We start from the raw sequence: 27,604 nt of genomic DNA, 5'->3' as shown, positions 1-27,604 counted from the left end.
CCTCCAAGTGAACAGGGTCCCCAGCGTTTTCATCAGCGTAGCCTCTGCACTTGGCTCTGCTCTCTACTTAATGAGAGAGTTTGTTTTGGCCCCAGTTAACAAGGCTCCCAGGGCCTCCTGGGCAGGCTGGCCCTCCCCCGCACATCTGCAGCCCCTGCCCCTCGACACCCATCCTCAGCTCTGCAGAGTCACAGCCCGTGAGCTGATTGGCGTTGGCTGTGTGGGAAGGAAGTGGGGACTCAGGAAAAGGCATTTCCAAATGTCCTATCTGCAACTCCAAGCAGGGGCCTCGGGCTGGCCCCCAAAACCCCAATGCACTCTCCTCAGAGACACTGCATGCTACTGTTCTCTAACCTGGGGCAAACTAATCTCAGAGCCTGTACAAGGGCAAGATTGAGAGCTTGAGCCCAAGAGAATGCCTGCCTTGCTCACCTTATTTCTACTCCAGGCCTGGCCTTGGTTCATTCTCTTTGGGATCCCCATCTGGTGCAGGTCAGTACCTCCCGACGCCCAGCACAGGGGCAAAACCCCTCCAATGGCTCCCCTTTGCCCTCAGGACAAAGTCCAAATCCTCTGTCCTCAGCCCCTGTCCACCTCTTCAGCAGAAGCCCCCACCCTGTCCCTTTGCACTCCACATTTCAGCCTCAGTGAACCACTGACAATTTCCCCCAAACACCACACTCGTTCCCCCTCCAGGCTTTTGTACAGGTGGGTTCCCCTGTTTGGTGTGCCCTCCTTGCACCCCTTTATCTGATTAACTCTGCTCATCCTTCAGGTCTCATCCCCCGAGCACCCTCTCTGTCCTGCATTGTAGCTCTTATCCCTGTCGGCCTCCACCATTAGTCTGCCCTGTTCACCACTGTGTCCCCAGCACCAGCACAGGGCTTGGCAAGTGCTCCATAAATATTGGCTGAACGGATGAATGTTTGAGTTAGGAAGACCCTTATACATCCCAGTTCTCCTTGCCTTTCCTTGCCCATCAGTTCCTAAATCTTACATAAAAGGAAGTAGATGCCCAGGTTAATGTAGCTGAGAGAGAACCAGAACTAGAATCCATCCATTCATTCATTTGCTCATTCGCTCATTCATTTGCTCATTCACTCATTCAAACCACCATTTCTTGGGCATCTACACTGTGCTGAGTACTGAGCATACAGAGACAAAAATAGTCATCCTGATCTCTAGAAACTCATAGCCTAGGGGAGGGAAAAGACACAGGTCATAGTTAGGACATGATTTAGCCTACACAAGACAGACTAGGATAACAGTGGCTCAGATGAAGTAAGTTACTTCACTCGTGTGAAAGTCTAGGCTTGTCTGTCACCTCAACTCTACAAAGTCACCAGGGGCCCAGGCTCCTTCTATCTTGTTGCTCACTACATGCAGGAGTCAGAAGCAGAGCTGAGAAGCAGGGCTGTGATGCCCATGATCATAAAGCCTGGGAGAGGAATAAGGAACAGGGAGTCTGCAGTGTATGGGAGAGATTATGGTAGGTCCCCAGGCCACGCCTCCTTTGGGTGAGGTTTCCCAGTTGGGGCTACTGTGTGGGAGAGTTGGACCTGTTTAGAGGACTGGGCATGGGGCAGGCAGCGGAGCAGAGAAATCCAAAAGGAAGGACAGATCTGAAAGAAACTAAGCAAGTGGAATCTATGGAACTTGATTCCAATTGGATGAAGGGGGTAAGGGTGAGGGAGGAGGTGAACATCCAGCCTGAGCCTCAGGATGATGCCTATGCCACAGACCAAGGGAATGAAAGCCAGGCAGTGCCGGGGGAAGCTGACTGTGAGGTGAGGTGGTGGGGGAGGAGGGCACCAAACAGAGCTGCCAGAAGCAGCTGGAGACACGGGTGAGAAGTGCTGGGAGATGTGGGCTGTGGGTTTGCATGGGAAAGTCATCCTCAGAGATGGAAACGAGCTCAGGAGGGACAAGTTCCCCCACTGTCCTGTGTGCAGTGCAGTGACCTTCTGACCTTGGATGTACATCCCAATCCCTTGAGGAGCTTCCATAAGCAGGATGGGAACCTGGGCTTCCCTGTGCCCCTACTCCCACCACAGAGATTCTGACTCAGTAAGATGGAGTGAGGCCCTCTCTGTGGCTCTGGCTTCTTTTACTTGCGGGAGAAGAAACCCAACTCACACTGGCTTGAGCAAAACTGAGTCCTGTAATTGCAGAGTGCAGGCGTGGATGAGCTTCGGCACAGTTTGATCCAAGGGTTTAAATACTGTCTTCATGACTCAGTCTCTCCGCCTCTGCTTGCCTCCTGTGTTGGTTTCACTCTCAGGCAGGATCTTTAAGAACACAGGCAAGTTGCCCACTGCGGTAGTTGTTAACTCTTTCGGAAAGCCCTTTGCAAAGAAATAGCATTCCCTTCCCAATCATTCCAGCCTGATTCTCCTTAGCCTGAACTGGGCCACATACCCATCTTGGGCCCAATCACTGTAGCCAGGGGAGATGGAGTTGCTAATTGGTTAGATTAGTTCACATACCCTAGAGCTCTAGTCCCACTAGAGCCACAGGGACTCAGCTTGGAGCCATTGGCGGGATTTTAAGGTACAGAGAACAGGTGAGTGAAGGATGGACTTCACTGGCAGAGGGACCAGCATGAGCAAATATGTGGAAGCAGAAAAACACAGAAAATACTTCAGGAACAGTACAGCTTGTGTGTACAGGGACATTTTTTCTTAGCTTTCCATTCTGGCACCCAAGAGTATCCGTTTTTATCTAGAAGTGGAATCATGACCACAGATTAAAGTCAAACTCTGTGGGTTAGCACTGAAAGTCTATCTTCTTGCTACAAACAAGGAATTCTGTTTTCTAGAGATGTTAACTCCAACATTGACAGAACATTGATCCAACATTGACAGAGAATTCCTGAGTTTCTGTGACCCCAGAGCCCCCTGGATGCCTCAGGGTTTAGGCATGTCATTTCTTTCTTTTTTTTTAAATAAATTTATTTTAATTATTTATCTTTGGCTGCGTTGGGTCTTTGTTGCTGCATGCGGGCTTTCTCTAGTTGCAGCGAGCAGGGACTACTCTTCTTGTGGTGCGTGGGCTTCTCATTGCGGTGGCTTCTCTTGTTGCAGAGCACGGGCTCTAGGCACGTGGGCTTCAGTAGTTGTGGCACGCAGGCTCAGTAGTTGTGGCTCGCGGGCTCTAGAGCGCAGGCTCGGGAGTTGTGGCGCACAGGCTTAGTTGCTCCGCAGCACGTGGGATCTTCCCGGGCCAGGGCTCGAACCCGTGTCCCCTGCATTGGCAGGCGGATTCTTAACCACTGCGCCACCAGGGAAGCCACCAGACATGTCACTTCTGATGCAAGGGTCAGACTAGTACTGCTGCACCCTCCCCCTTCAGCTCCCAATTACAGAGGATGCTGTAGCCCCAAACCTTTTAGGTTTCACTGCCATAGCATTCCTGAGGGTCCCAAGGTCTTAAAAGGGAAAAGATCAGCTTGTGGAATAAGGAAGGAATGAAACTACCCTCCTAGTTTAATTCCTCCATTCCCACTACCCTTGCCGGGGGGTGGGGGGTGGGGGTGGGGGGGTGGGGATGTGAAGGTGGAGCCAAATCAAAGTCCCTGGATACCCGGGCTTGTACCTCTCAGTGCAGAAATTCTCTGGCGTCCCCTGGTGGTCATCAACACCACTGTGTTCTCTCAAGGATTACTCTCTACAGCTCAGCTGAGATATCCTTCACAGGGTAAGGAAACAGGCACACTTACCCAATGTCCCACATCAAGGAAATGCTAGAGCTGGAACTGACCGAGAGCTCCTGGCCACCAGTCCTTTCCGCAGCATCACTTTCTATCCCTGTAGTCCTCCCTAGTGACTAACTGACCTGGCAGGCAATGTTATAACATTTATTATTTATGATATAAGTACTATGTTGCTATGTTACTCTATTAAATATGCCACACTCTGAGGTGTGCTGTGATACTGGATTATATATTAAGCCTGATCAGGTCAATATATAAAATGTGAAATTGGCAACGCTGTTATTATAAAATGGAATCACCGAAACACTCCTGTCACCCTCCCCACCTCAGTTGTACATTTCAGGGACCAGCCTTTTATGCCCTACCACCCCCCACACTGTTCCTGGGAAGTAGGCTTTCTCCATAAACTCTGCCCCATCACCTCATTCTCAGGAATGTCAAGAGGTGCAAGGAGATAAAGTCTCGTGGGATACAAATGTTCCTTAAAATGGGAGAGGTGACAAGAGAAGAGAGGAAACTACAAAATGCCCTTCAGGCAGCGTTCTCAACTGGAAATAGGAAATGACAGCAAGAGGGAGCACAGGAGAGAATTGCTCACCTTTAATGGTTGTGATGTTTGGGGCAGGCTGGTCTGACAGCGGAGGGCTGGAACAGGTCTCACTCAGATCGATGGCAGACAAGAAGAGGAGGGATGAGGACCGGCAGGACTGACTGGCCCATTGGATACCCTGGAATAAGCCTCTGCTCAGTTTTTATTCACCTGTACCTTATGTCTTGGTCCTAAAAGAGAGACAAGGGCACCAGTTCTGCTACCCCCCTGGAGGGCTGACTTTTCACACTGGAGTAAAAATGCGGTTGGAGAAATGAGCCCCACCCAAGGCGCTGGGGCAGCCGCAGGACGTGGGAGGTACGGAGACCAAGGTGGAGCTGGTTTGGGTAGGAAGAGAGAGGATGAGACAGGACAGGGGTGCCCAATGGCAGCTGAAGGGATTCAGACAGTCCTGCTCGGGAGATAAAGATCCATCTACACGCCTGACAGTAACTCAGCCGGGCTCCTTGGAGGATCCCAAAGGCTGGCTTTGCCAACTTGTTAGAAAGCAGAGTGATGCCTGGACCCATGACTTATGAGGAAAGCAAAGAGGGCCCTCAGTGTGAATTCGGAGAAAGGGAGAGAAGTGAAGCCCCAGCTCCACTCCACACCCCCTTCCTGTCTATAAATAACCCCAAGTGTCGCTTCAAAGGGGACAGGGAGCGCGGGAGAGGGGCTCCCAGGGCCGGTGGGTGGGGGCAGCGGGCGCTGCAGACCACGCCCCCCACCCCGGGCGAGTTTGCATAAATAAACAAATCCAAGCCTTCGGCCCTGCAGGAGGTGGAGGAGGAGCGGGGAGGAGGAGAAGGGAGCGGGGCGGGAGAGATTAGTTTGGGAAGTAGCACGGATTGCTCATCCGATCCGTGCTGCCGCAGCCAGTGTGTCAAGTTACAGAGGCGCCGGAATCAGCCCCAGCGCTCCTCGGCAGCGGCCACGACCCAACTCTGCCCGTGGGGCCCTCCACGTGCACCCCTTCGCCCCGGGACTGAAACTGGCTCGCCCGGGAGACGGGAGACACCAAGAAGGACAGACGGCGCAGAACCAACTCCAGGACTCTGCAGATACTTGAAGGGAAAGACGGGGCGGAAAGGAGAGCCGGCCAGATTCCCCTAACTTTCCTGGACTTGGAACGTTCTTCGAAGTAACTTTTTTTTTCTTACCTGGGTGTACCCCAGTTACTGCTGGTTGTGTTTTTTCGGCTTTCCCCCTCCAGCTGCTATTTTTTTCCATCCTCTTTGCCGGGAGCCAAGGATAGGGACATTTTCCAGCGACACAAGCCCTTTCCCCCTGCCCCGCAGCTTGGCTCGCGCCTTTGGACAGCGGCTCTCGCCTTTATTTATTCTATTTATTTATTTATTGGTTCTCAATACGCGAGGGGATGGTAGCAGAGCGCTCCCGCAAAGCGACAGCCGCCGGTGCCCGCGGCCCTGGGGAGCTGGACGCGCCCGGGACGGTGGCGCTGGCGGTGGCGCCGGCGGAGCGCTGCGCGCGGCTGCCGAGCCCGGGGTCGTGCGGGCTACTGGCGCTGGCCCTCTGCTCGCTGGCGCTCAGCCTGCTCGCCCACTTTCGGACAGCCGAGCTGCAGGCCCGGGTGCAGCGCCTGGAAGCAGACCGTGGGGAGCAGCAAATGGAGCCGGCTATTTTGGGACGAGTCAACCAACTGCTGGATGAGGTCTGTGCTCTTTGTTGCTGCCTTTTATCCCTCCCCGCGGCGCCCCCTCGCTCAGCCTCCAAACTCTGAACCAGCCAGTGCCCGTGGGCTCTTGCTCTTTCCGCCGCGCCGTGCGCCCCGGCCTCGCACCAGTTGTCTGCGGGAGGGGTGGGGGCAGGGACAGACGCCGTCCTGCAGGGTGCCAGGAAGACCCGGGCGGCTAGCGCGGGACCCCTCAGCTCCAGCCTCTGGCAGGCGTCTCCCGCGTTCCGCGCCGGAATCGCCCTGAGCGCGCGGGGCAGGTGGAGGAAGGCAAGGCGCGGAGGCGCGCAAAGGCGGCCAGGCGCCACTTCTCCCTCCCGGCACCCCGCCAGGGTGTTGTGAGAGCCGCCCAGCGCCCACGCGGTGGGACTTGAGCCCAATGGCCGGGGCCGAGGCTTGCTGGGCCCCCGCGGCCCTCCCCATCTATCCCTCGACGATCACTGCTGCCTTTTATTGCCATGCTCCTTTGGGAAGAGAGAGGGAGTGAGTTATCCAAGCGGCTGAGGGGGACAGGGGGGCAGTCCTTGCAAGGGGTGGTGTCCTGGTCCCTGCCCAGAACGCTAGGGCCCAGGTGTTGGTCGTTCTGGTTCTGCTGTCCTTGGGCATGAATAAGCCCTTACCCTTTGGTTCTGAAGCTGGGTTTCTTGTCCCTGGTTCCCTGGAATGGTACCCAACATTTTGTGTCTGTGTATCTTTCTGGGAAAAGGATGCTGAGCTTTCTCCCATTTCCAAAATGTCCTTGAATCCAAGTGTATTAGAAGCCACTAGTGTCTCTTAGGCAGGGCAATCTCGGGACTTCATGAAAAGACCACAGGAAGTAGGGACATACAGTCTCATTAGTGCCACCAGAGTAAAGGCTGGGCCAGGAGACCGTGAGGCCTGGTGACTTCTGAGAATCTGGACAGCACAGGGATCCAGGGCCCGGATGAAGGGGAGGACCCACAGGTAAAGGCCACAGCAGTCTGGGAAGAACTCTTGGAACAGGCTGGCCGTGGAAGGTTTCCCAGGGGAAGAGCTGTGAACTCTTACTTAGTAGGAGGTGGTATGGAACAGTGAAGAGCAGGAGGTGGAGCCCAGCAGGCCTGGTTTTTATCCCCACTCTGCTACTTAAGCTGTGCAACTTGGGGTAAATACCCTAACCCCTCTGAGTTCCACTCTACCATCAAAACGGTGGTGATGACAGCAAGTGTCAGAGCCCAGCAGTGGGTGCAGTGAGTGCCGATGGTGCACCAGTTCCCCACAGCCAGGCTCTTCTTGGGTGCCTCTACCAGGCAAAGCCTGCTCCTTGCCAAAATAGCTCTCCAGGGTGATCACGGAGAGTGAGGTCAGAGGGCCAGAGCAGACAGGGTGGTCACAGGACAAGTTTACTGATGCCAGAGGTGCACCCATGACCGCTACCTTCAGCTCATTCCCGTGCCCCACTGGGCCTCAGGGAAGCTGGAGGGCTCTGTCAGGCCACCCAAGGTCCCCTGGGACTCCGAGGGAAGCCTCTGGACTCAGCAGTGCCGGCAGGCGGCCTTTGCCGGCTGGCTGACAGTGCACGTGGGACTGCTGGGTGGTGGGGAGGGTGTCAGGACGGTGAGGGCTGCCCCAGGGATCCCTGGGGCCCTGGCTGCTGAGGGACAAACATCTGACCCTGGATGTTCTGCTCAGTTCCTCTCTGCATCCTCTCCCCTTCCTGGCCCCTCCTGCTGGCCAGGGCATGCCCCAGCCTTTTCCCAGATCTTGGCTTCCTCTGCTTAAGACTTAGCCAGGCCAAGCATCATACTCTCAGGGCCTTGGGGCTGACAGTGTTATTATCTGCCAGGCTGAGTCCTCCCCTCCAAATTCCTACTGACTTCTAGACCCCCGTTTTACAGATGGGGAAACTAAGGCCCAGAGAGGGGCAGTAGGTTACCCAGAGTCATATGGCAAGATCCAGGACTGGAACCTAAGCTTCCAGTGACCCCGCCTCCAGTGCCCTCCCCACTCTGCCTGCCACCTTCCTTTGTTCCTCCTCATCCACTCATTCGGCAGTTGAACCTGAGAGCCAGCTGTGGGTCAGGCATTGTGGGGGCACACTTCTGCCCTTTGGAACTTACAGGCAAATAGGACACAGAGAAGAGAATGGGCAGTGACCATGTCGTGTGAAAAAAGCTACGATAATGGAAGCAGAGGAGATCTGGGGAATGGATTACCATGCAGCTACCCGATGGCAGGGGCTTCCTGGGAAAGTGATTTTCAAGTGAAGACTTAAAGGGTGAATAGGAGTTTTCCAGGCAAATGGGGATGAGTACGGGGCAAAGGGAACAACTTCTGGAAGCCGAAAGCCAGAGGGAGGGGTTTGCCTTGGGGGAGACAGGCAGCCTAGGTCAAGAGGGGCCTTAGAGACAGTTCATTCTTTGTAAGAGCACCGGAGAGCCGTGGAAGGGTCTTGAAGAAGGCAGCGATGTGCGTAGAATGAGTGGAAGAGCAGGGCAGAGCAGGGAGGCCAAACAAGAGGCTAGTGCAGCCAGAGGGGACTGTGACCTGGGCAGGGGCACTAGTGGAGACAGGGGAATGAATGGAAATGGCAGGCGCAGTGATGGGACCTGAGATCAGTAGCAGAGGGCGTTGGGACCAGAGGGAGGGAGCGGTCCTGTGGGTAGAGGGGGCAGGTGGTCTAGTCTGTATGGCGATAACCCCAGGAGGCCTCCCCTGGACGGGGCCTGCAGTCCAGTGGCTCCAGAGAGACACTCTAAGGTCTGCCCTGTCCAATACGGTAACCATTAGTCACATGTCACTCATTATATTTAAATTAAATAAAATCTAAAATGTAGTTCCTTGGTCACATTAGCCATCTTTCAGAGAAGTGCTCAATAGGTACCTGTAGCTAGTGGCCACCAGATAGACAGCGCAGCCATGGAACATGCATGTCACCGCAGAAAGGTCCACGGGATGACGCCGTGCCAGGAGCGGGCAGCTTCTGGGCCATCGCAGGTGTTCAGGAGCAAGTGGAGGCCCTTCCTCCACCCTTTGCTTTCCTAGGTCTGTTCTCCCAGGTCAGAGCAAAGGGCAAAGGTGAGGAAGGGTGAGGAGAGAAGTGAGAACTGGGACCAGTGGAAACCCCCGGGTGGGAAGACCTGGCAGAGGAGAGAGGGCAAATGGTTTTGTTGCAGAATGATTCTGTGAAATGGACATGCAGAGGGTTCGTGCCTGCGAGGGGCACAAAGTCACCCCATGTGCCAGGATTCCAGCTGGGCTTTGCCAGCCTTGTGGCCTTAGGTACTCTATGCCCTGCACCTGTACCTCAGATTCCTTCTCTGTAAAGGTCTGGAGAGCTCCCGGGGACCCGGGGCAGGCAGTGCATCCTGGAGCAGGTGAGCCCGGGGCCACTCCCTGAAGGATGGAGGCAGGGCATCGGGCAGAGCGATCCTGGGGAGGCACACAGCCTGGGCAACGGCCTGGAGGCAGGAATCCAGGGGCACATGCACACCACTCATCCCAGTGGGGAAAGCAGCATGCTGGGGGCAGAGGCTGTGACTGTGAGACAGGAGGAAGAGGGAGCTGGCAGGCCAGGCTGAGGGTACCCAGTGGGGAGAAGAGGCTGGAATGAGGTGAGCTGGGGCTGATGTGAACAGAGGCCCAGATCTGAGTGGCTGAGCCACTGGGAGGGGTGGGTCAGGGCCAGGAGAGGAGCATGGGGGCAGGAAGCCAGCTCAGGGGAGCTGGGAGTGTGGCTTCCAGGCCTCAGCTCCAGTTCTTCCCCCATCAGCGCCTCTCTCCTGGTCTGGGACCCTTAATGAGTGCTCCAGCTGCCTGTTACGTGATTTGCTTGCTGTAAAAAAAGAAACTGGAATGGCCCAAATGGAGGAAATCAGATGTCACCTAGGGCTGGGCAGACGGTGTGCGGTGATAGAGAAGAGGGTGGAATTTAAACTTGCCAAATCCATTTTGCAGGCCAAGGGGGAGCAAGGGGTGTCAGCAGCCTCCTTCAGGGTGAACGTTGAGGGATGCCAGGCAGACTCCCCATCCCCAACAGCAAGAGTAACAGCAGCTCTAATAGGAGTGTCCCGCATTTATAGGGTATGTACAATGGCCCATTGCCATGTGTATTATCTCTTTCACTCCTCATGACTTCCCTAAGGATTGATACTCTCATTGCCCCATTTTATAGCTGAGAAAACTGATGTCACTGTACCTCCATCTCACTATCTGTGATCCAGTCCTTTGGGTGTTGAGGGCATTTTCCACCCCAAGAAACCCCTGGGCGAGGAAGTGGTGGAAACTTCCAAGCTAAAATGTTGAGGGAACCCCAGGCAGATGCCCTCATCCCTAAAAATAATAATAGCAACCATTGTAACGGGAATGTTTTACATTTATAGAGTGTGTACAGGAGCCCCTTGTTGTGCTCTTTCCAGGAGCATTTGGAGGAGAGATCAGAGCAGTGGCTGAGAGATTGGGGCTCTGGATGGGGTCCTCTAGGATTGAGGACAGGAGCAGGCTCTTAAAGGGAGAGTGTGTGAATGGTGGGGTGTGGGCCTGTGTAGAGTGTCCTGTGTACATCACAGCTGCTTGGACCTCAGTTAATGGACAGACCTTAGTTCCAGGTGCCCTCAGTTGCAGCCAGCACTCCACTGAGTCAGTCCTAATACTACTCCTCTTTCCACGCTGTGAGTAAATGACTAGTCTTATGGGGAATTAATAGAGGGAAGATCCTCAGAGACCCTTGAGTCCAGTCCCCTCACTCTACTGATGAGAAAACAGGTCCAAAGCTGCCCACCAGGTATCAGAGGAGCTGGAGGTAGGACCCCTGTCTCCATCAGTCACCTCTCCTCCACACCACACCTTCTCCTTTCGGGACAGTAGTAATTGTCTGGACAAGTGGTGGCCAAGACAAGGCAAGTGTACACTCCACTCTCCATTTCTTGGCCCTCAGCAGACATTATTAATCGATTGCCGCACCCTTTCACATTGAGTTTACATACAGCTTTGGAATCCTTTTCAACACTGTTCCAGGAAACTGCTACCCAACTAGCAAGAGTTGAGGTTCAAGATAAAGAGCTATTTCCTGACTCTAATTAATTTTTTAAAATACTGAGCAATATTTACTATAGATAAAACTAGGGAGAGCTGTTAAAGTTTTATTGCTTCTCCAAAGGCCTTAAAACTAGCAAGTAGCTCCAAACCAGACTGAGGACCTCATTAAGTAGCCAGCCCGCGTAAGAAGATGGTGGGAAAAAGTCAAAGCATCTGAAACAGTATGCCATCTGCCTTATGCACAGTTTCACAATTTGACACCCTCAGAAAGATGCCTTTTCCCCTTATTCCTAATCATTCCAGACTTGCCCCAGTGCCCTCTGGAAAGTCTTCCTAAACCACCCCGACCCAAAATGGGCCCTCTCCCTGCTCCGACTTCCTGCAGAACTGCCTGGCCATGCCAAGCATCTAGCTCAGAGAAGGAAAATAGACAGGGCATGTGCTGACTTTTCTTACCCGAGAACCACGGCAGGCATTACTAATCACTCAACACATGCCCCGTGGGTCTACCTAGGCCTCAGAGTCTTTCTCCACACAGCTCTCCAGGCTGCCACTCCCAGTCTATTAGAGTCAATGCATGAGATAAAATCTATCTGCCAGCCATGGCTCAGTTTCAAACACATTGTGCAGTGTGCCCTCCTCTCCATTGCCTTTAAACGTCTTGTCTCTCCATTTGACCCCATACAACCCAGAGGCAGGGATAGGAGGTCACTGGTCTCTGAGTCCTTGACTGAGTCTTGCCTGGGGCTTTGCACAAAGTAGGCAGCCCTCAGCAATTAGTTGCTGATTTAAGGTCCTACTGCTGGAGGCCAGTGAAGCCGTCTCAGTCAGCTGTCCTCCGCCCACTGCCCACAACCCAGACCCAGCTGTCTGCTCAGCATTTGCTCAGGGGGTGTGCCCTGGAGCTGGGTGTTTCGCAGCAATCAGTAGAGGATGAAATGATTAACTCCTTTTCAGTCAGAGCTGCAACCCCTGGTCCTGGCTGAGAGTGGGGATAGCTGAGTGTGATGTGTCCCCACCTGTACAGAGCAGCTAGAAGCATCCATCCCCTCCCATCCCCTACTCCCAAGGGTCAGGAGCTTTGTCTTCACCTGCCCAGGCTGCCTGGCATGTTTTTGGTTGGGGTAAAACAGTACAGTGGGCAAGCCCACAGCACCTCTGCTGCTAAATAGTTGTGTGACCTGAGTCTCGGTGTCCTGATCTGAAAAATGGGGATAACATCCTCCTCACAGAGTAGGTGCAAGATTCAGTTAATAGCAACTGTAACCATTGCCACGTCCCTCATCATTGGTGGAGATAAAATGAGGCTGTATCGTGTCTACAACTTTTATTAATAGCTAATATTTATTAAGCGCTATCCAAAGAGCTTTACATCTGTTAGTTCAGTTAATTCTCACAATAATCCTATGAAGTGGTTATATTTTTACTCTTCCCTTCTTACAGAAGAGAACGCAGAGGCCCAGAGAAGTTGCATAACTTTCCCAAGGTCACACAGCTAGTAAGTAGCAGAGCCAGGTCTTGAACCCAGGCAGTCTGGCCCCAGAGCTGGCATTCAGAACCACATGTGTATATGATCTGTATAAAGTACCATATTTCACTGTCAGCTGAGGTAGGTTACATAGGCCAGGGCTAGGGACCTGTTCAGTTCAGTCTGATTCAGCTCCCACAGAGGTGGCATTTACCGAACTGACTTGGCATCAGCTCACATTACCATCTTTGTTGCAAGAATGGAGCTGAGAGGGGGCTTCCCAGGGGGCTTCCCTGGTGGCGCAGTGGTTGAGAGTCCGCCTGCCGATGCAGGGGACACGGGTTCGTGCCCCGGTCTGGGAAGATCCCACATGCCGTGGAGCGGCTGGCCCCATGAGCCATGGCCGCTGCGCCTGCGCGTCCGGAGCCTGTGCTCCACAACAGGAGAGGCCACAACAGTGAGAGGCCCGCGTACCGAAAAAAAAAAAAAAGAATGGAGCTGAGAATGCCTCTTGATACAGCAGGCCTTGGTGATGAGGACCCTTAGAAAGCCTCTGTCCAGCCTTGGCTTCCAGAACGTTTGGGCTTCCAGGAGGGGTGAGTTAGGTCTTGTCTCTTGGACATTGAACTGTCCTCTAGGAAGCTTAGCCCCAAATCTGGCATTCACCCCTCGGCAGAGCAGAGTCGTCTGGGCAGAAGGTTTTGCATAAGCTCCAGCTTCAGGTCTGTTTTATCACCCTGCCCTTTCTTTTCTTTCTCCCTCTTCTGTCCTGCTGCTTTGCTATATAATGTGTGTCTATCTGTCTGCCTCTGTAGCCTCCTGAGTGTCCCCTTTTGGAGCAAAATAGGGATAAAAGTTCTATGGTAACTAAACTTTTTTAAGTGACTCTCCCCTCCTTCTCTCATGTCTGCACACCCTCAAAGGCCTGTCCCTGGACTGGTGATGGTCAGGCTACATAGTGGCACCGGCGGAAATTTGTAACACACCAAAGCTGACCTCCTTCCCCAAACCCTGATGTGAATCCCCGTGGGTAGGGTCTGGCAGTAGGCTGTTCAACAAACTCCACAGCTGACAGTACTTGAGACAGAGAGTCTATCTGTTCCCCTGAGCCAGGAGCATCCTGTGCAATTTGCCCCAGGCCCCTTGCCTGAGTCCTGAGCAGTGCTTCAGGGGCGGATGGTGGCAGTAATGAGGGTCATGATGAGATGTCAATAAAAATCCTACCGTACACTGCACAGTTTGAAAGTATGGGAAGGTTAAAGAAGCGGAAGCAGTGGGATTTATTTTTTTGGAGCGGGGTTGTTGGGTTTGGGTTTTGGTCTTGGTTTTTCAAAAAATAAAATCAACTTTGCCCTCCAGAAGAAAGGAGGTTTCAGCAGAAGCCTTAGGAATCCTTCTCCCACCTCTTTTGGTTGGATTCTGTCCCTCCCAGACCAGTCTTTTTTTTTTTTTTATTCAAACAGGAAGTCACAAAAATTATAATCATCCTCATCAGTTCACTCAGTCCCATGTAATTAAATTTTTTTTCATCTTGATCTTTTGTTAGCACTTTTATGAACTCGTCAGTTTTCCATTAGAGTTCTGAAAATGCTTATTCATTCAGTTCAGCAGTATAGTCAGTTACCAGAAACCTGTACTTGTCAGAGTCTTTTCCATGAATTCCTTGAAGATGAAACCCTTTTATAGAAATATTTTTGCAAAAGCATCAGAGTACACCCAGAACTGCCTGTAAAAGACAAAAGACTTAAAAATGACCACGGGGGCTTCCCTGGTGGCGCAGTGGTTGAGAGTCCGCCTGCCGATGCAGGGGACATGGGTTCGTGCCCTGGTCCGGGAGGATCCCACATGCCGCGGAGCAGCTGGGCCCGTGAGCCGTGGCCGCTGAGCCTGCGCATCCGGAGCCTGTGCTCCGCAACGGGAGAGGCCACAACAGTGAGAGGCCCACGTACCGCAAAAAAAAAAAAAAAAAAAAAAAGACCACGGTTAAAGATTTGATGAAAGTTCATAATAATGCATTTGACAAGGAAATTTAGTTATTTCTGAGATATACATTTTAAAATAATAACTAGAATTATGACTTATAACATTATACCAGAACATATAAGATTTTTAGGAATTTCATGTAATGTCTGAAACATTTATATTCAGAAGCAGTCTTGTTGAGTCCTCCGTAAGGAAAGGAAGTCAGCAGTTTCCTCCAGGGGAAACTGAGGCCCGGGTGTGGGAGGGGCTGGGAGGGCTGGGGCAGGCTGGGGTCCCAGCTGCGTGGCGGGCAGGCCCCAGCAGCAGAGGCACGCGGACACTCCCCGCTCCTCTGCAGCCTCCTGCCCTGGGTGTGGGCCTCCCTGCAGAAAACTCTCTGTGGCCCAAAGGGCGGGAATGGGTCTGCTGGCAGTGGGGACTCCTCTGAGCCTTCAAAGAGTGAGGGCAAGCCGAACACAAAGAGGCGGAACTGCCTGCCTGAGAGGCCGGGCACAGCCTTTCCAGGGGACACTGGGCCCCTGTCTCCCCTCCTGGAGGCTATTGTGGGTTTTCCCGAAATCCCATATGGCTGGAGTCCACACGGGCTGGGCCTCCTCAGCCCCCTTTCCTCTCCTCTCACCCGTCCCCAGCCTCCCAGGCCTCCTCCATGCCTGCAGTCCAAAGCAAAGTCTCCGTCTTTCCTTGGCTCGGGCATTTCCTGCTGTGGGCAGCTCTCCCGGTCTACCTGCCCCCACGCCCGCCCCCCGTCAGGAGGCTCATTCCTACCTGTTCTTTTCACGTGGCATGCAGGATCCCAGTTCCCCAACCAGGGGTGGAACCCGTGCCCCTTGCAAGGGGAGCACAGAGTCTTAACCACTGGGCCGCCAGAGGAGTCCCCTACCTGTTCTTTAAGTTCAGCAGGGGAGGGCCTGCTGCCCCCAGAGGACACATCTTCCCCCAAAGGCTGTCACAGGGCCTGGGATTCTGCCATCCAAGGGACTTTACACCTGCAGTCACCTCTTATGCTGCAGATGCCCTGTGAAGGTGCCTCTTAAGCCATCACTTGGAGGTTTTCTACATCAGGTCATGCTCTGACAAGGTGGCCTGTAAGGCAGGACAGGAAGGGTGACCTCTGGGGACAGGGATGCAGAACGGGGCATGAGCTGGGGCTTTTCCAGGAACAGCCTTAGTGACTCCCCTGTGAGCTGGCACTGAGGTTTCCCAGGGGTGGGGGAGACTCGGTGACATGGGAGGGGAGGGTGGTCCTGCCTCCTCTAGCGTCTCCCCACTCCACGAACTCAGAATGTTAGAAAGAAAGGAGTTACGTGCTCAAAGGAATCCCCGACCACACCCCTGATTCTCAGGCTTACACTCCCTCAGTGACGGGGAGATCATGGCTGTTCCGTGATTAGACAGCTCTGGCTGCAATGTTGTGTGTGGTCTTCATCTCGTCAGAGCTCCAGACCCATTCTACACCTGTCATCCCGCTCCTCCAGCATGTCTCGGCAGCACCTCATGTTCAGTGTCTCTAAGCTGAGTAGGAAGTCCGGCCCTCCCCAGAACCTCTGCATGCCCAGCGCTGGCGTCCAACTGCACCGATTCCGTGCCCTACCGACTGCACCTTCTCGGCCTCCCGCAAACCTGTCTTCTTCTTTGTCTCACTGCCTGCGCCTCCCTACCTGAGCTACCCTTGGCTCCCCCAGGCCACGGCAGGATCCTCCTAACTCATTTGCCCCCATTCACCCTGCCCTGCCCTCTTCATCATCCACATGGCAGCCAGGGTAATCTTTCAAAAACTCTAAACACGATCACCACATTTCCCTGATTACAGAGACTTCCTATTGCTTCTTAATATGGTCCATGAGGCCTGCAGGACGGGGCCCTTGCCACCCTCTCTAGCCTCATGGCTCTCCTCTGCTCACTTTTTTTTTTTTTTTAACATCTTTATTGGAGTATAATTGCTTTACAATGGTGTGTTAGTTTCTGCTTTATAACAAAGTGAATCAGTTATACATATACATATGTTCCCATATCTCTCCCCTCTTGCGTCTCCCTCCCTCCCTCCCATCCTCCCTATCCCACCCCTCTAGGTGGTCACAAAGCACCGAGCTGATCTCCCTGTGCTATGTGGCTGCTTCCCACTAGCTATTTATTTTACGTTTGGTACTGTATATATGTCCATGCCTCTCTCTCGCTTTGTCACAGCTTACCCTTCCCCCTCCCCATATCCTCAAGTCCATTCTCTAGTAGGTCTGTGTCTTTATTCCTGTCTTACCCCTAGGTTCTTCATGACATTTTTTTTCTTAAATTCCATATATATGTGTTCACATACGGTATTTGTCTTTCTCTTTCTGACTTACTTCACTCTGTATGACAGACTCTAGATCCATCCACCTCATTCCAAATAACTCAATTTCATTCCTTTTTATGGCTGATTAACATTCCATTGTATATATGTGCCACATCTTCTTTATCCATTCATCTGTCGATGGACACTTAGGTTGCTTCCATGTCCTGGCTATTGTAAATAGAGCTGCAGTGAACATTGTGGTACATGACTCTTTTTGAATTATGGTTTTCTCAGGGTATATGCTCAGTAGTGGGATTGCTGGGTCGTATGGTAGTTCTATTTTTAGTTTTTTAAGGACCCTCCATACTGTTCTCCATAGTGGCTGTACCAATTCACATTCCCACCAACAGTGCAAGAGGGTTCCCTTTTCTCCACACCTTCTCCAGCATTTATTGTTTCTAGATTTTTTGATGATGACCATTCTGACCGGTGTGAGATGATACCTCATTGTAGTTTTGATTTGCTTTTCTCTAATGAGTAAAGATGTTGTCCTCTGCTCACTTTTGAAGTCTAGCCAAATGACTGTACACGGTCATGGCTCAGAGCACAGACTGCGGAGCCAGATTTCCGGGTTCAAGTCCAGCTCCGCTAATTACTGGCTGTGTGACACTGGGCAAGTTGTTTAACCCCTTTTGCTTTGGGCTGTATCTCTGTCAAATGGGGTGATGATGGTAAGAGTATCTCCATCTTATGAGTGTTGTTTTTAGGATTAAAAAAAGTTAAAACACGTGCTTTGAGCAGTGCCCGTCTCTCCAGTAATAGATGTTGCAATCTCCCGAAAAGAGCCCGTCTCCCCTCACCCCCACTCGCACAGGCACAGGCATACAGAGAAGGTCATGGGCTCAGAGCCAGGCTCAAATCCTGCCTCTGCCCTTCTTGGCTGTGTGCAAGTTAATTCACCTGTCTCTGTCTCCGTTTCCACGTTCATGAATGGGCTGCTGTGAGTGCTGAGTGAGTAAATATGTGCAAGACTCCTGCCTGGTTCACAAGAAGCACGGTATTACATCAGGTCTCAGCCTGTTTCCCCTGTACCTGGGCCCCTCCCCTGGTCAGTTGCTGCTCAGCCTCAGATGTCAGATCAGTTGTCACTTCCCCACGAAGAACCAACCTAGTCGGTACCCCAGGACTGGCTCTCAGCACCTGGCCCTCGCTGGCCAGAGCTCTGATGACAGTGGCTGCTTCACATGGATGTGTGTGGTTTGGAGACTCTTATGTGACCCTTCCTAGAGAGTAAGCTCCATGAGGACAGCCTCCACGTCTGCTCCGCTCACATGTGGGTCCCCGGCACTTTGGGTGGCTCTGCTGACATAGATGCTTGATACCCATTTGTGGAAGGGAAGGAAGTGGGGGAGAGTCTCTGACTTCCGTCTGAGCAATCTTGCCCCCAGCCCCTCCCCACTCCACTCGGGGGGACCCTGCTTCACCCTGCCCTGGGTCCATGGATGACCTCCAAGGCCCTGAAACCGGAGGTCCTAGGCCCCATGCTAACCCGGCTCCCACCCACATCTGCACAGTCCAGGGCCCAGCTCCTTTCTCCCTGGCAGCAGCAGAGACTTAGTTTAGCTGGAAGAACTTTCTCATATGAAGGCTGGAAAATTCACACAGGGACAGGCGCCTCCTTCCCCGATTTTCTGATCTGTAGAGCCTGGAGCAATATCTGTCCGTGGTTCTGGTGAAGCAGGGTGGCAGAGGCAGCTCGTGGCATCTGGAGGATCCTCCAGCCCCTGCTTCATGGCGCTGGGAGCCTATGATCAGATGCCAAGTCCGTTGCACAAAGAGAACGGGGGAGGGAGGGAGAAGATAGTTCCTCAGGCCCCCCATGGCACCCCGTCCGGCCCCCAGCACACAGGCTCCCAGAGCAGACGGGGCAAGTCCAGTTTTGGTGGGGGTGGGTTGAGTGTCTCCATTTCCTCCGCTTCGATTTCACTCGGCTGCCTGCACTCCAGGGCATGCAGCCACACGCAGGCCTGTCCCCTTAACAAAACCCATCTGTCCCTCTCCTGCAGTCCCTGGGATTTGGCCCACAGAGCCAGCACTGTGCAGCCCTGGCCCTGCCTCCGTGCCTTTGCTTTTCTCCCTGGATTGCCCTCCCCCACCCTCATCTCCATCGATCTGAATTCTTCCCAAGCCCAGGCCAAAGCCCACCTGGGCCCACAGGGATTGATCCTAGCGGGGGACAGGCCTAAAAGTAAGTAATTTGGTTCAAGTGTGGCTCAGAGACACCAGACCAGGCCCTGCCCTCAAAGGGCCAGCTCAGTCTCCAATGGGGCACCAGCCCAATAGCAGCTATGGCACAGGGTAATGAGAAAGCTCCAGCATCTGGGATGGAGCACCCACTCTGTGCCAGCATTGTGATCAGATGCTGGCACAGGGGCCAGAGCTTTGCCCAGCGTGGTCGTTTCAATGGGCAACTCCTTCCTTCAACTTCTAGTTCTTGTGGTCAAAAGGCAGGGCTGCAGACAGGACCCTCCATCACCCTCTCCTTTGTGGGAAGAGGGGGTCTGAGTTTCCCAGGAGGGGGAGGGGCGTGACCACATGTCAGCAGCAGTGCATGAGGCCAGGCCAGCCTCACTGTGGCAGGTGGAAGGAGGCAGGCCTGGCACCAGCTCAAAAGAGAAGTGGCCTTCATCTGGCTGCTCAGAAAAACAGGCTGGCACAGCAGGTGCTCACCCTTCTTCACATCTGGACCCCTCTTTTTGTTTTCTGATCTCATCTCATTTTATCCCTCCAGCTGTCCAGTATGGTCCAGTGGATAACTAATAGTATTCCTATTTTGTGGATGAGGAAACCAAGGCCCAGAGTGGTTACATCTCTCTCTTAATACACAGTTAGTGGGAATGCTGAGACTAGACCCCAAGGTCCTGGCACTCCCAAAGATAGCTCAAGCGCATATCCATACTGCCGAGCTCCCCATGGAGTGATGCTTCATCGGGATTTGGGGGCCAGCTGTGCTAATCCAAAAGAGAGTCCCACCACAGCCTCCAAGGGCAGGTGGGTTCTAATAGGAGTCATACACTAATATCAAAAATTAACTATTAAATGCTAAAGCACTTAGACCCGTGCCTGGTATATACTGCTCTATATGTGTAGCTACTGAATATTATTTTTAATATTAACTCCTATCTAATAATTCCACCTGGTAAGTGCTTCATGGTTTCCAAGGCATTTTCCACGGCAACACTTAAGAGGTTGGCAGGTGGGTAATATCCCCATTTTGCAGATTCTCCGAGAGGGCAGGTGCCAGGCTCAAGGTCATGGCTGTGGAGTGAGGAGCTCACCTGGCCTCTGCTATGGGCTCCCTCCTCACACCACAACTTGGACCCACCCACATACTACAGGGGCCCAGGTTGAGCCTGAGCCCTTTAAGAGGCCTGTGGCTGAGTGTGGGGAGGGAGTGGGCCCTCAACCCCAGGCCAGGCTGGAGCTGCATTCTCTGGGGAGAGTAAGTGGCCACTTGGCATTTTCCCTTTGATACTGATACAGGCATTTTAATAGCTGCAATGATCAGGCTGGTGGTATTTCAGCTCTGGCCGTGTGGGGCATTCCAGGAGGCCCTGGCTTGCAGCAGGGGTGAAGCAGGAAGGCTTTTCTGTCCAGGGCCGCTGAAGGTCCACCCCAGGGCCCCAGAAAGTTTTACACCTGGCCCTGAGCCTCAGCCTGGGGATTTCAAACCAAGGGTCTCAAACTCTGATGCCTAAGGGGGCCAGGCTGGTGACCTAAGTCGGTGAGACTGGCCGGGGGTGGGGTGGTACTCTGGGTAGCTGGACAGCACATGCCCACCTAAAAGGGGCAGGCGTCACTCAGCACCACCCGATTGTTACCACAGCCCAGTGTCGCCGGATCTTCCCATTTACAAGAGAGATCAGAAATCTAGACCTACGTGACATCTCCTAAGCAACAAATATTTATTGTGCACCTACCATGTGCCAGGCCATGTTGTAGGCGCTGAGGATATAGCAATGAATGAAACAGATCAAAATATTCATGTCCTTGTGGAACTTGCTTTCTAGGGATGGAGACAATAAGCAAGATAAATAAGCCAACAACAACAACAGAATCTGAAGGAGAAAATAAAACAAGGAGGAAGGCTAGCAAGTATATCGCAGAAGGGCGCTGGGGACCAGGGTGGGGGTGGGGGCCTCATGGAGAGCGAGCCAGGTGGAGGGAGGGTAAGGGCCTGGTGGGAGTGGCCCAGGGGAGAGCAGGCGAGACACCCTCCTTCAGGGAGTTTTTCTAGGAAAAGAGCTAAACAGGGTCCATGAGGATTTTTCATTTATTTTTTTATGGTGGGAGGAAGAGCAGCATGTTTGCATAAAGGTTGCATCAGGGGTGGGCAAGCGACCACTAAATCCCACTGGAAGGCTGTTTTTCTAAGTACGTTTCTTTATGGGAACACAGCCGTGCTTATTCTGCTTTTCGCCTACGACAGTAGAGCTGAATGGTTGTGACAGAGATCATATGGCTCACACAGCCTAAAATATTTACTAGCTGGCCCTTCACAGAAAACCTTTGCTGACCCCTGGTGTAAGTGACCCAGGATAAGGGCTGGAGGGGGGACTTGCCTGCCTGCTGGTGGAGGGTTGGCCTAACCTGGGAGCACAGATGCAGATGGGCGGGTGTGCCTCGGGGCGGGAGCCTCTGGAAGGGCTCTTCTGTTGCTTCTGTTTTCGCAAGGTCATCAGGTGACAGTGACATTGGGGTTGGGGAGAGAGAAGGTGTGAGAACTACTAGGACAGTGAGATGGGGGGACTGAGGTATGCTTGCTGGGCTTTCCTCTGAGATAATGATCATGAATGAAGTGAGGCCGGTCAGCAAGGCTGGGCGCTTTCCCCAGCTTCATCTGCTGCTTGGGTGCTGGAGTGGGGTAGGTGGAAACATTGCATCTGCCAGGTTTGTGGCGTGGCCGAGAGCACGTGCTGAAGGGGAAGGGCATCAAGGCAGCCAAGGGTGGAGCCTGGGGAGTGATTATAGTCACTGACCACGGAATTAGAGCTGAGAAGGAGGGAAGTGAAGCATGGCAGGCGAGGAACAGTGGAAAGGTGAAAGGACCCATGGATTGAAGGACCGGGGGCTGGAAGGATCCCTGGGGTTGAGTATTAGAAGGAATGAGCTGCAGACGAGGGTCAGTGGATGGGGCTGAGGCCCAGACTCTCAAAGGGCTGCGATGATGTTCCGATTGAATGCTTTTCAAAGATAACCACTGGGCGGGCCAAGAGAACACACCCACACCCTGAACGTAGCCAGTTTCACACCTTTGTGTCCCTGGTGGCTTTGTCTCCTGCCCCTCCTGATGGGTGCTCCTGATTCCCGGATCTGCCTTTCTCACCCAGGCCTCTCTCCTGAGTGCTGGAGCCACATGTGTCCCTCCCACCTGGACCCTTGCACTAACTCAGCTTGTCCTCAACCAAAGTCATCACCTTCCACAAGCCTGGCCTCGCCCCTGTCCTTTCTCCACGGGGGCATCTCGGCCACCCACGGCAGAGCCCGGAGCCTACCCCCTCACCAAGTCCACCCCATGCTCTGTCCATTCTTCCTCCTGCATACCCCTTCCCATCGCCCGCCGCTCTCCGTCATGCTGCCAGGCCGTAGCCTGGACCACCAGCATCTCTTGGTTGGATGGGGGACTGACAGCCTTCAGAGAGGAGCCTCAGCCTCCAACCTTCTCACTGTCCTCGTCTATTCTCAGCATGCTGCTGGAGGGCCCTTATACCAGCCCGATTTGACCACGTGCCTCCTCTGCTTCAAACCCTTGGTTGGCCCCTTCGGTCTGGACCCTTACCTGGGCACATAGGCCCCCATCACCCACTCAGCATTCAAAGTCTGCAGTCAGCTGGACACTTCTCAATGTGCTTCTCCCACGTGAGGCGCAAGCCCCTTTGCCGATGGGGATGGTGTCTTGTTCTCCATTTTGCAGTCTCTCAATTAGTAGGAGCTCCATGTATATGAGATGAATTGAACAAAAATACTGAACTTGAAGGTGGGAGACCTGGAATTTAAGCTCTCTGTGGCTTACCTGTTCAAGGCAATTCCCCTTCGCTCTCTGAGTCTCAGTTTCCTTTATTGTAAACTGGGGCTGATTTGTGGCCTGCCTATTGCACAGGGTGACGGTGAGGGTCAAGTGAAGGCTCAGGGAAAGTGAAAGTCACTCCAGGTTTGCCTGAAGCGGAGGTTTGTGAGCAAGAGGCTTATCGGATCAACATTGGAGAGAGTGAGGGAGGCAGGGTGGGTAGAGGGTTGAGCCGTGATGTGGTCACGACAGAGGCCTCAGCTGGTCCCGTGGGGCTCTGCAGCTCATCCTGAATTGAGGCCTAGGGACCAGACGGTATCTATGAGTAATTGGATGCGGTTGTCGGGGGAGTGGACATGACCCTGGTCAAGGCAACTGCTTAAGGTGAGAGTGGTTCCTAGAGAGGAGCTCAGCCATCAGCAGCCAACATAACCTGGCGCTTAGGGTGAGTCCTGACCCTCTCCTGACTGGGAGACCCGGATGGCTCACCGCAGCATCCGTACTAGCTCTAGATTTTTATGGCTGTCAATAAGCCATGGACATGTCAGGAGTCTGTGTGCTGCTAAATTCAAAGTCTCTGCCAGCGCCCAAAAGATCTGGCCTCCCACCACGTTCCCATCCTTCCTTCCTCACCCGAGTCCCTCCTGCCACACTGTCCCCTATCCTCCTCCTCAAACACTTGGCACACAGTCCCATCACTGAACCTTCACTTCTGCTGTTCCTTCTGCCTGGAACACGCTTCCTTCACATCTCTCTACGACTCATTTCCTTACCTCTGCCAGCTCTCTGCTCAAACGTCCCCTGCACAGAGAGAACTTACCTGACCCCCGAGTTTAAAATACCACCTTCCGTCACTCTCCATTCCCTTACCCTGCTTTATTTTTCTCTATAGTGCTTATTGCTGCCTGGGTTATATATTCATTTGTTTCTCTATTCATTGTCTGTCTCCTCCACTGGCAAATAAGCCCCTTGAAGAGCCCACAGGTTGTTGGTGGGAAGGGATGTGGAAGCAGGTATGTACAGTCCCTTCCTTGGAAAGTGATACTAGTGAGCTAGGCTCAGGGCTGGGCATCACAGGGCCTTCCACCAGACCTTGTCCTGGGATGTCCTTGGTTTGCCCGGTGGCCACTCTGTGCCCACCTCAATAGTCATCCAACTAGTATTTGTGTGCCAGCTTCCCTTTCTGAGTGAGGGTCTCCCCTTTGGGACATTCCTCGCTTTCTCCTCCTCCTGTGTGTTTTGACCTCCAGCCCCCTTCTGCCCTCCCCTCAACACTGTCGATCTGCCCCTCCCCCAACACACGCACACACACGCACACACGCACACACAGGCACACACACACAATGGCTGAGCTCCCTCTTCCAGGAGAGTTTGTACACACCCTTCTCCAGCAGGATGGAGTAGACTTTATATCAAAAGACCTGAGTTCTCATCCCACATCCACCACATACTGATTGTGTGACCTTGGGCAAGTCACTCAGCCTCTCTGAGCCTCACTTTCCTTCAGCAAGAAATGAGGTCACTATTTAACCTACCTTAGAGTTTGATTATGAAAAATAGATGTGATTCCCTGTAAAGGCACCCAGCTTAGCGCCAGTACACAGTGGGCGCTCTGCAGACATTAGTTTGATGTGAATCCTCAGGAAGCTTTCCTGACCTTCCCTCTCCACCGCCAAACCAGAGGTGACACCAAGTCCTATGACACCTTCCACGTGACTTCCTTTACCTCTCACCCTGAGTGGCAGAACTACACAGTAGTGGGAAGCCATGTGCTGGGGAAATGCTTGCGGGGAGCCAGCCGGCCTTCTAACCGGTCCACAGGTCAGGGTGGGGACCACAGTGCACAGGACAGCCAGTCACAGCCAGCCACACCGTACAGGCCCCATGGGCCCAGATCTTCCAGTTTTTCAAGAGAAGTTAGAAACACAGACTTTCATGTGAAATCAGCCTCTTCAAAACACTGGGGACAAATTCAATGAAAAACAAATCACTGGGGGAACCAAATAAAAATACGTCTAGGGTTTCCCTGGTGGCGCGGTGGTTGAGAGTCCGCCTGCCGATGCCGGGGACACGGGTTCGTGCCCCGGTCCGGGAAGATCCCACATGCCGCGGAGCGGCTGGGCCCGTGAGCCATGGCCGCTGAGCCTGCGCATCCGGAGCCTGTGCTCCGCAACGGGAGAGGCCCCAACAGTGAGAGGCCCGCGTACCGCCAAAAAAAAAAAAAACCAAAAACATCTAAAGGCCAATTTGGCTCTGGGACTACCAGCTTCTAACTGCAGCACTAGCTTCAGAGAGAGGGGGTCCAAATCTCAGCCTTCCTCCCCTGTGACCTCGGCCAGGTTAGTCTCTTCTCTGTGCCCAGGTCCCTGACCTATAAAATGAGTGTAATAATAGCTAACATTTATTGATGCCTCCTGGGCACCTTTCTTTCTATGCACCAACTTCTTTGATCCTCTCAGTAACCAGTAAGGTCAGGACTGTTATCGGCTCAGGGGCCAAGAACTGCTAGGATCCCAGGCGGTCTGACCCCAGAGGCACACCTGTTAACCTCTGTCTTCCCCCCCACCCCCCGCAATCCCCTCCCTCGGTGGTGGTGAGGACCGAGGCGCTCAGCGCCCAGCGCCCTGCCCTTTCCAGGTGTCAGGGCTGGCAGGTGTGTACCTGTCATCGGTTCATCTCCACGGAAGTGGCAGCTCCTTGAGGGCAGGCGTCTCAGTCTTCTTGTTGCCGCATCTTTGGGGCCTTCCAGATTGGCCCAAGGATAGGCAAGCTGGTGAGAAAGGGTTCTGATGGAGGGACAGAGGGCCTGCCTGTACCTGGCTCTGTGAGCAACACCGGAAGAAAAGAGGTCACTGTCCCTGCCCCCGGAATCCATAGGCGCCCAGAGCTAGACAGGAAACAATTAGCAGAGAGCCAAGAAGAGCAGGTCGCTGTGCCTGTGAGCTGCAGGAAGGCCACACTGCTTTATAGGGTCCCGTGCTTGAGTTAATTTCCTTCAGAGCTCTCCGAAGACATCAGACCCCGAGGTTACCAAGATGGGACCTCTCCATCTGCTTCTTATTATCCAGATGCCTGGTGGCCAGTCTTTGATCCAGGACCAGTCCCCCTGCCAGCCCCCAGGCGGCCCCTCTCCCCCGCCCCCTCTCCCTCCCACCCCCCAGCCCCCAGCCGCTTTCCAGAACTTGGCGCTTACAACTCCCAGTGACTGTTCTTCTCTGTCTCCTTGTGCAGAAATGGAAGCTCCACTCACGGAGGCGCCGGGAGACCCCGAAGACGTCTCCAGGGTGTCACTGCCCGCCAGGTAAGGAACCCTGCGAAGGGGTGACAAGGACGGGGACACACACCAGAGGCCCTCTCGGTGGCCGTGCCACACCCTGTTCAGAGCGTCACTTTTCATTTGGAAGATGGAAATGACGGTGTCGTTGATGTTCACCCTCCATGTACCAGTTGATGGGCCCCATCCCCCATCCATCATTCATTTGCTTATTCAAGCTTTCATTTATTCATCACCTCTTCTATGGGCCAGGTACTGTGCACACCAGGCTGTGAAATCAGGCAAGATAATGGGTGTGGCAACTTGTGAGGTGTTTCGTGGAGTTGAAGAGAAGAGAGGCCCCCCACTGTGCCTCTTGCTCCTGGCACCTAGTGGGTTCAGAAGCGCTTGTTACCCAAATGAATGAATTACCCTGTAATTGCAAAACCTTGCCTGCCCCAGCTAGGTGGCTTAGGGGCCTGTGTGTTCACTGTCTGGTATCTAGGCCACACACACACACAAACAAGCTTAAGGTTGCTGGGTGATGTGGTGTGATCAAGCTGACCAGTCCAGTGTGGATTCCGAGTCTGCCTTTGCCGTTTCCTACCCTGTATGGGCAGCTCCCTACCGAGGACGTGTTCCAGTGCTCTTCCCCTGTGCTGTGTGGCCCCCTCCTTACCACATCTGCTCATTCAGTCCCAGCTGTGGCCTGGGTCCCAAGCACAGAGGTTTAACCGCATTGTCTGCAGTTAGTAGTATTGACAAGTCATGGTTTTCTAAGTTACCCACCATCGTTATTAAGCTACAAGAATGACAGATGGGCAAGTTGGGCAAGTTTCGCCGTTGCCGTGAGTCATGGGAATGGGTTGCACCCCTTTGGGGCTGAGGGAGGAAGCTGAAACAGGGTGTGGGGCAAGGTACCACTCTCAAGGAACCGCCGAGGGTTTGCCCTGCTGCAGGCCGCTGCCAGCTCAGAGTGTGGCCCTGGATGCCCACTGAGGCAGGACACTCCACTGGACACAGGGGCCGAGGAGCCCTAGGAGCCCCCACTCAGGGTCCCCAAGCCAGGGACGAGAGGCCGACAGATGCTGAACACGTGGGAAATGGAGGGACCACATTCACTGGAGAGTGAGTGGGCTGAGTCACAGTTGGGAGTCACAGTTCAGGTGCCACGGGAGCTGGTGAGACCGCGACGGGATTCAGCTGGCCTCAGGCAGAAGAGGGTCATCTGGGTTAATTAAAAGGGTGTCCAGAAGCCCTGGGAAGCTCCCTCCCTCCCTTGGGGTCCCAGAAATTGAGCCCTGGGATCTGGGATAGCTTTTGGGGAAAGAATGCCAGGATTAATGAGATGAGATGAAGGTGAGGGTGTGTTGACGGGGCCTGGGCAGAGCAACCGTGTGCATCGGGGTTTGTGGGGCAGCCGCGTTTCAAACCACCGTGTCTGTCATCCTCGTAGCTCTTGGTCCGTTGCAGTTGTTCTTGCTTGAAGTATAGAATGCTGGTGAAGGGCAGGAGACTTGGAACCATGGAAGATACAGGTTTGAATTCCAGCTCTGACATTTACCAGCTGTG

General features: G+C 53.5%; 1 protein-coding gene across 1 annotated transcript in view; it reads left to right on the top strand.

Annotated features, from left to right (window-relative positions):
• The window catches only part of FAM241B (family with sequence similarity 241 member B), a 161,370-nt gene extending 135,293 nt beyond the window's left edge, over positions 1-26,077 (top strand). Inside the window, exon 5 of the transcript XR_014016739.1 lies at positions 26,011-26,077. The gene's annotated coding sequence lies outside the window, so the exon portion shown is untranslated. The remainder of the gene's footprint in view (positions 1-26,010) is intronic.
• The last annotated feature ends 1,527 nt before the right edge of the window (positions 26,078-27,604 follow it).

The sequence above is a fragment of the Mesoplodon bidens genome (genome assembly GCF_964165515.1).
Source record: "Mesoplodon bidens genome assembly, chromosome: 1".
Classification (NCBI taxonomy): Eukaryota; Metazoa; Chordata; class Mammalia; order Artiodactyla; family Ziphiidae; genus Mesoplodon; species Mesoplodon bidens.
Note: the sequence above shows the minus strand (reverse complement) of the source record. Positions and strands in the feature narration are given on the sequence as shown.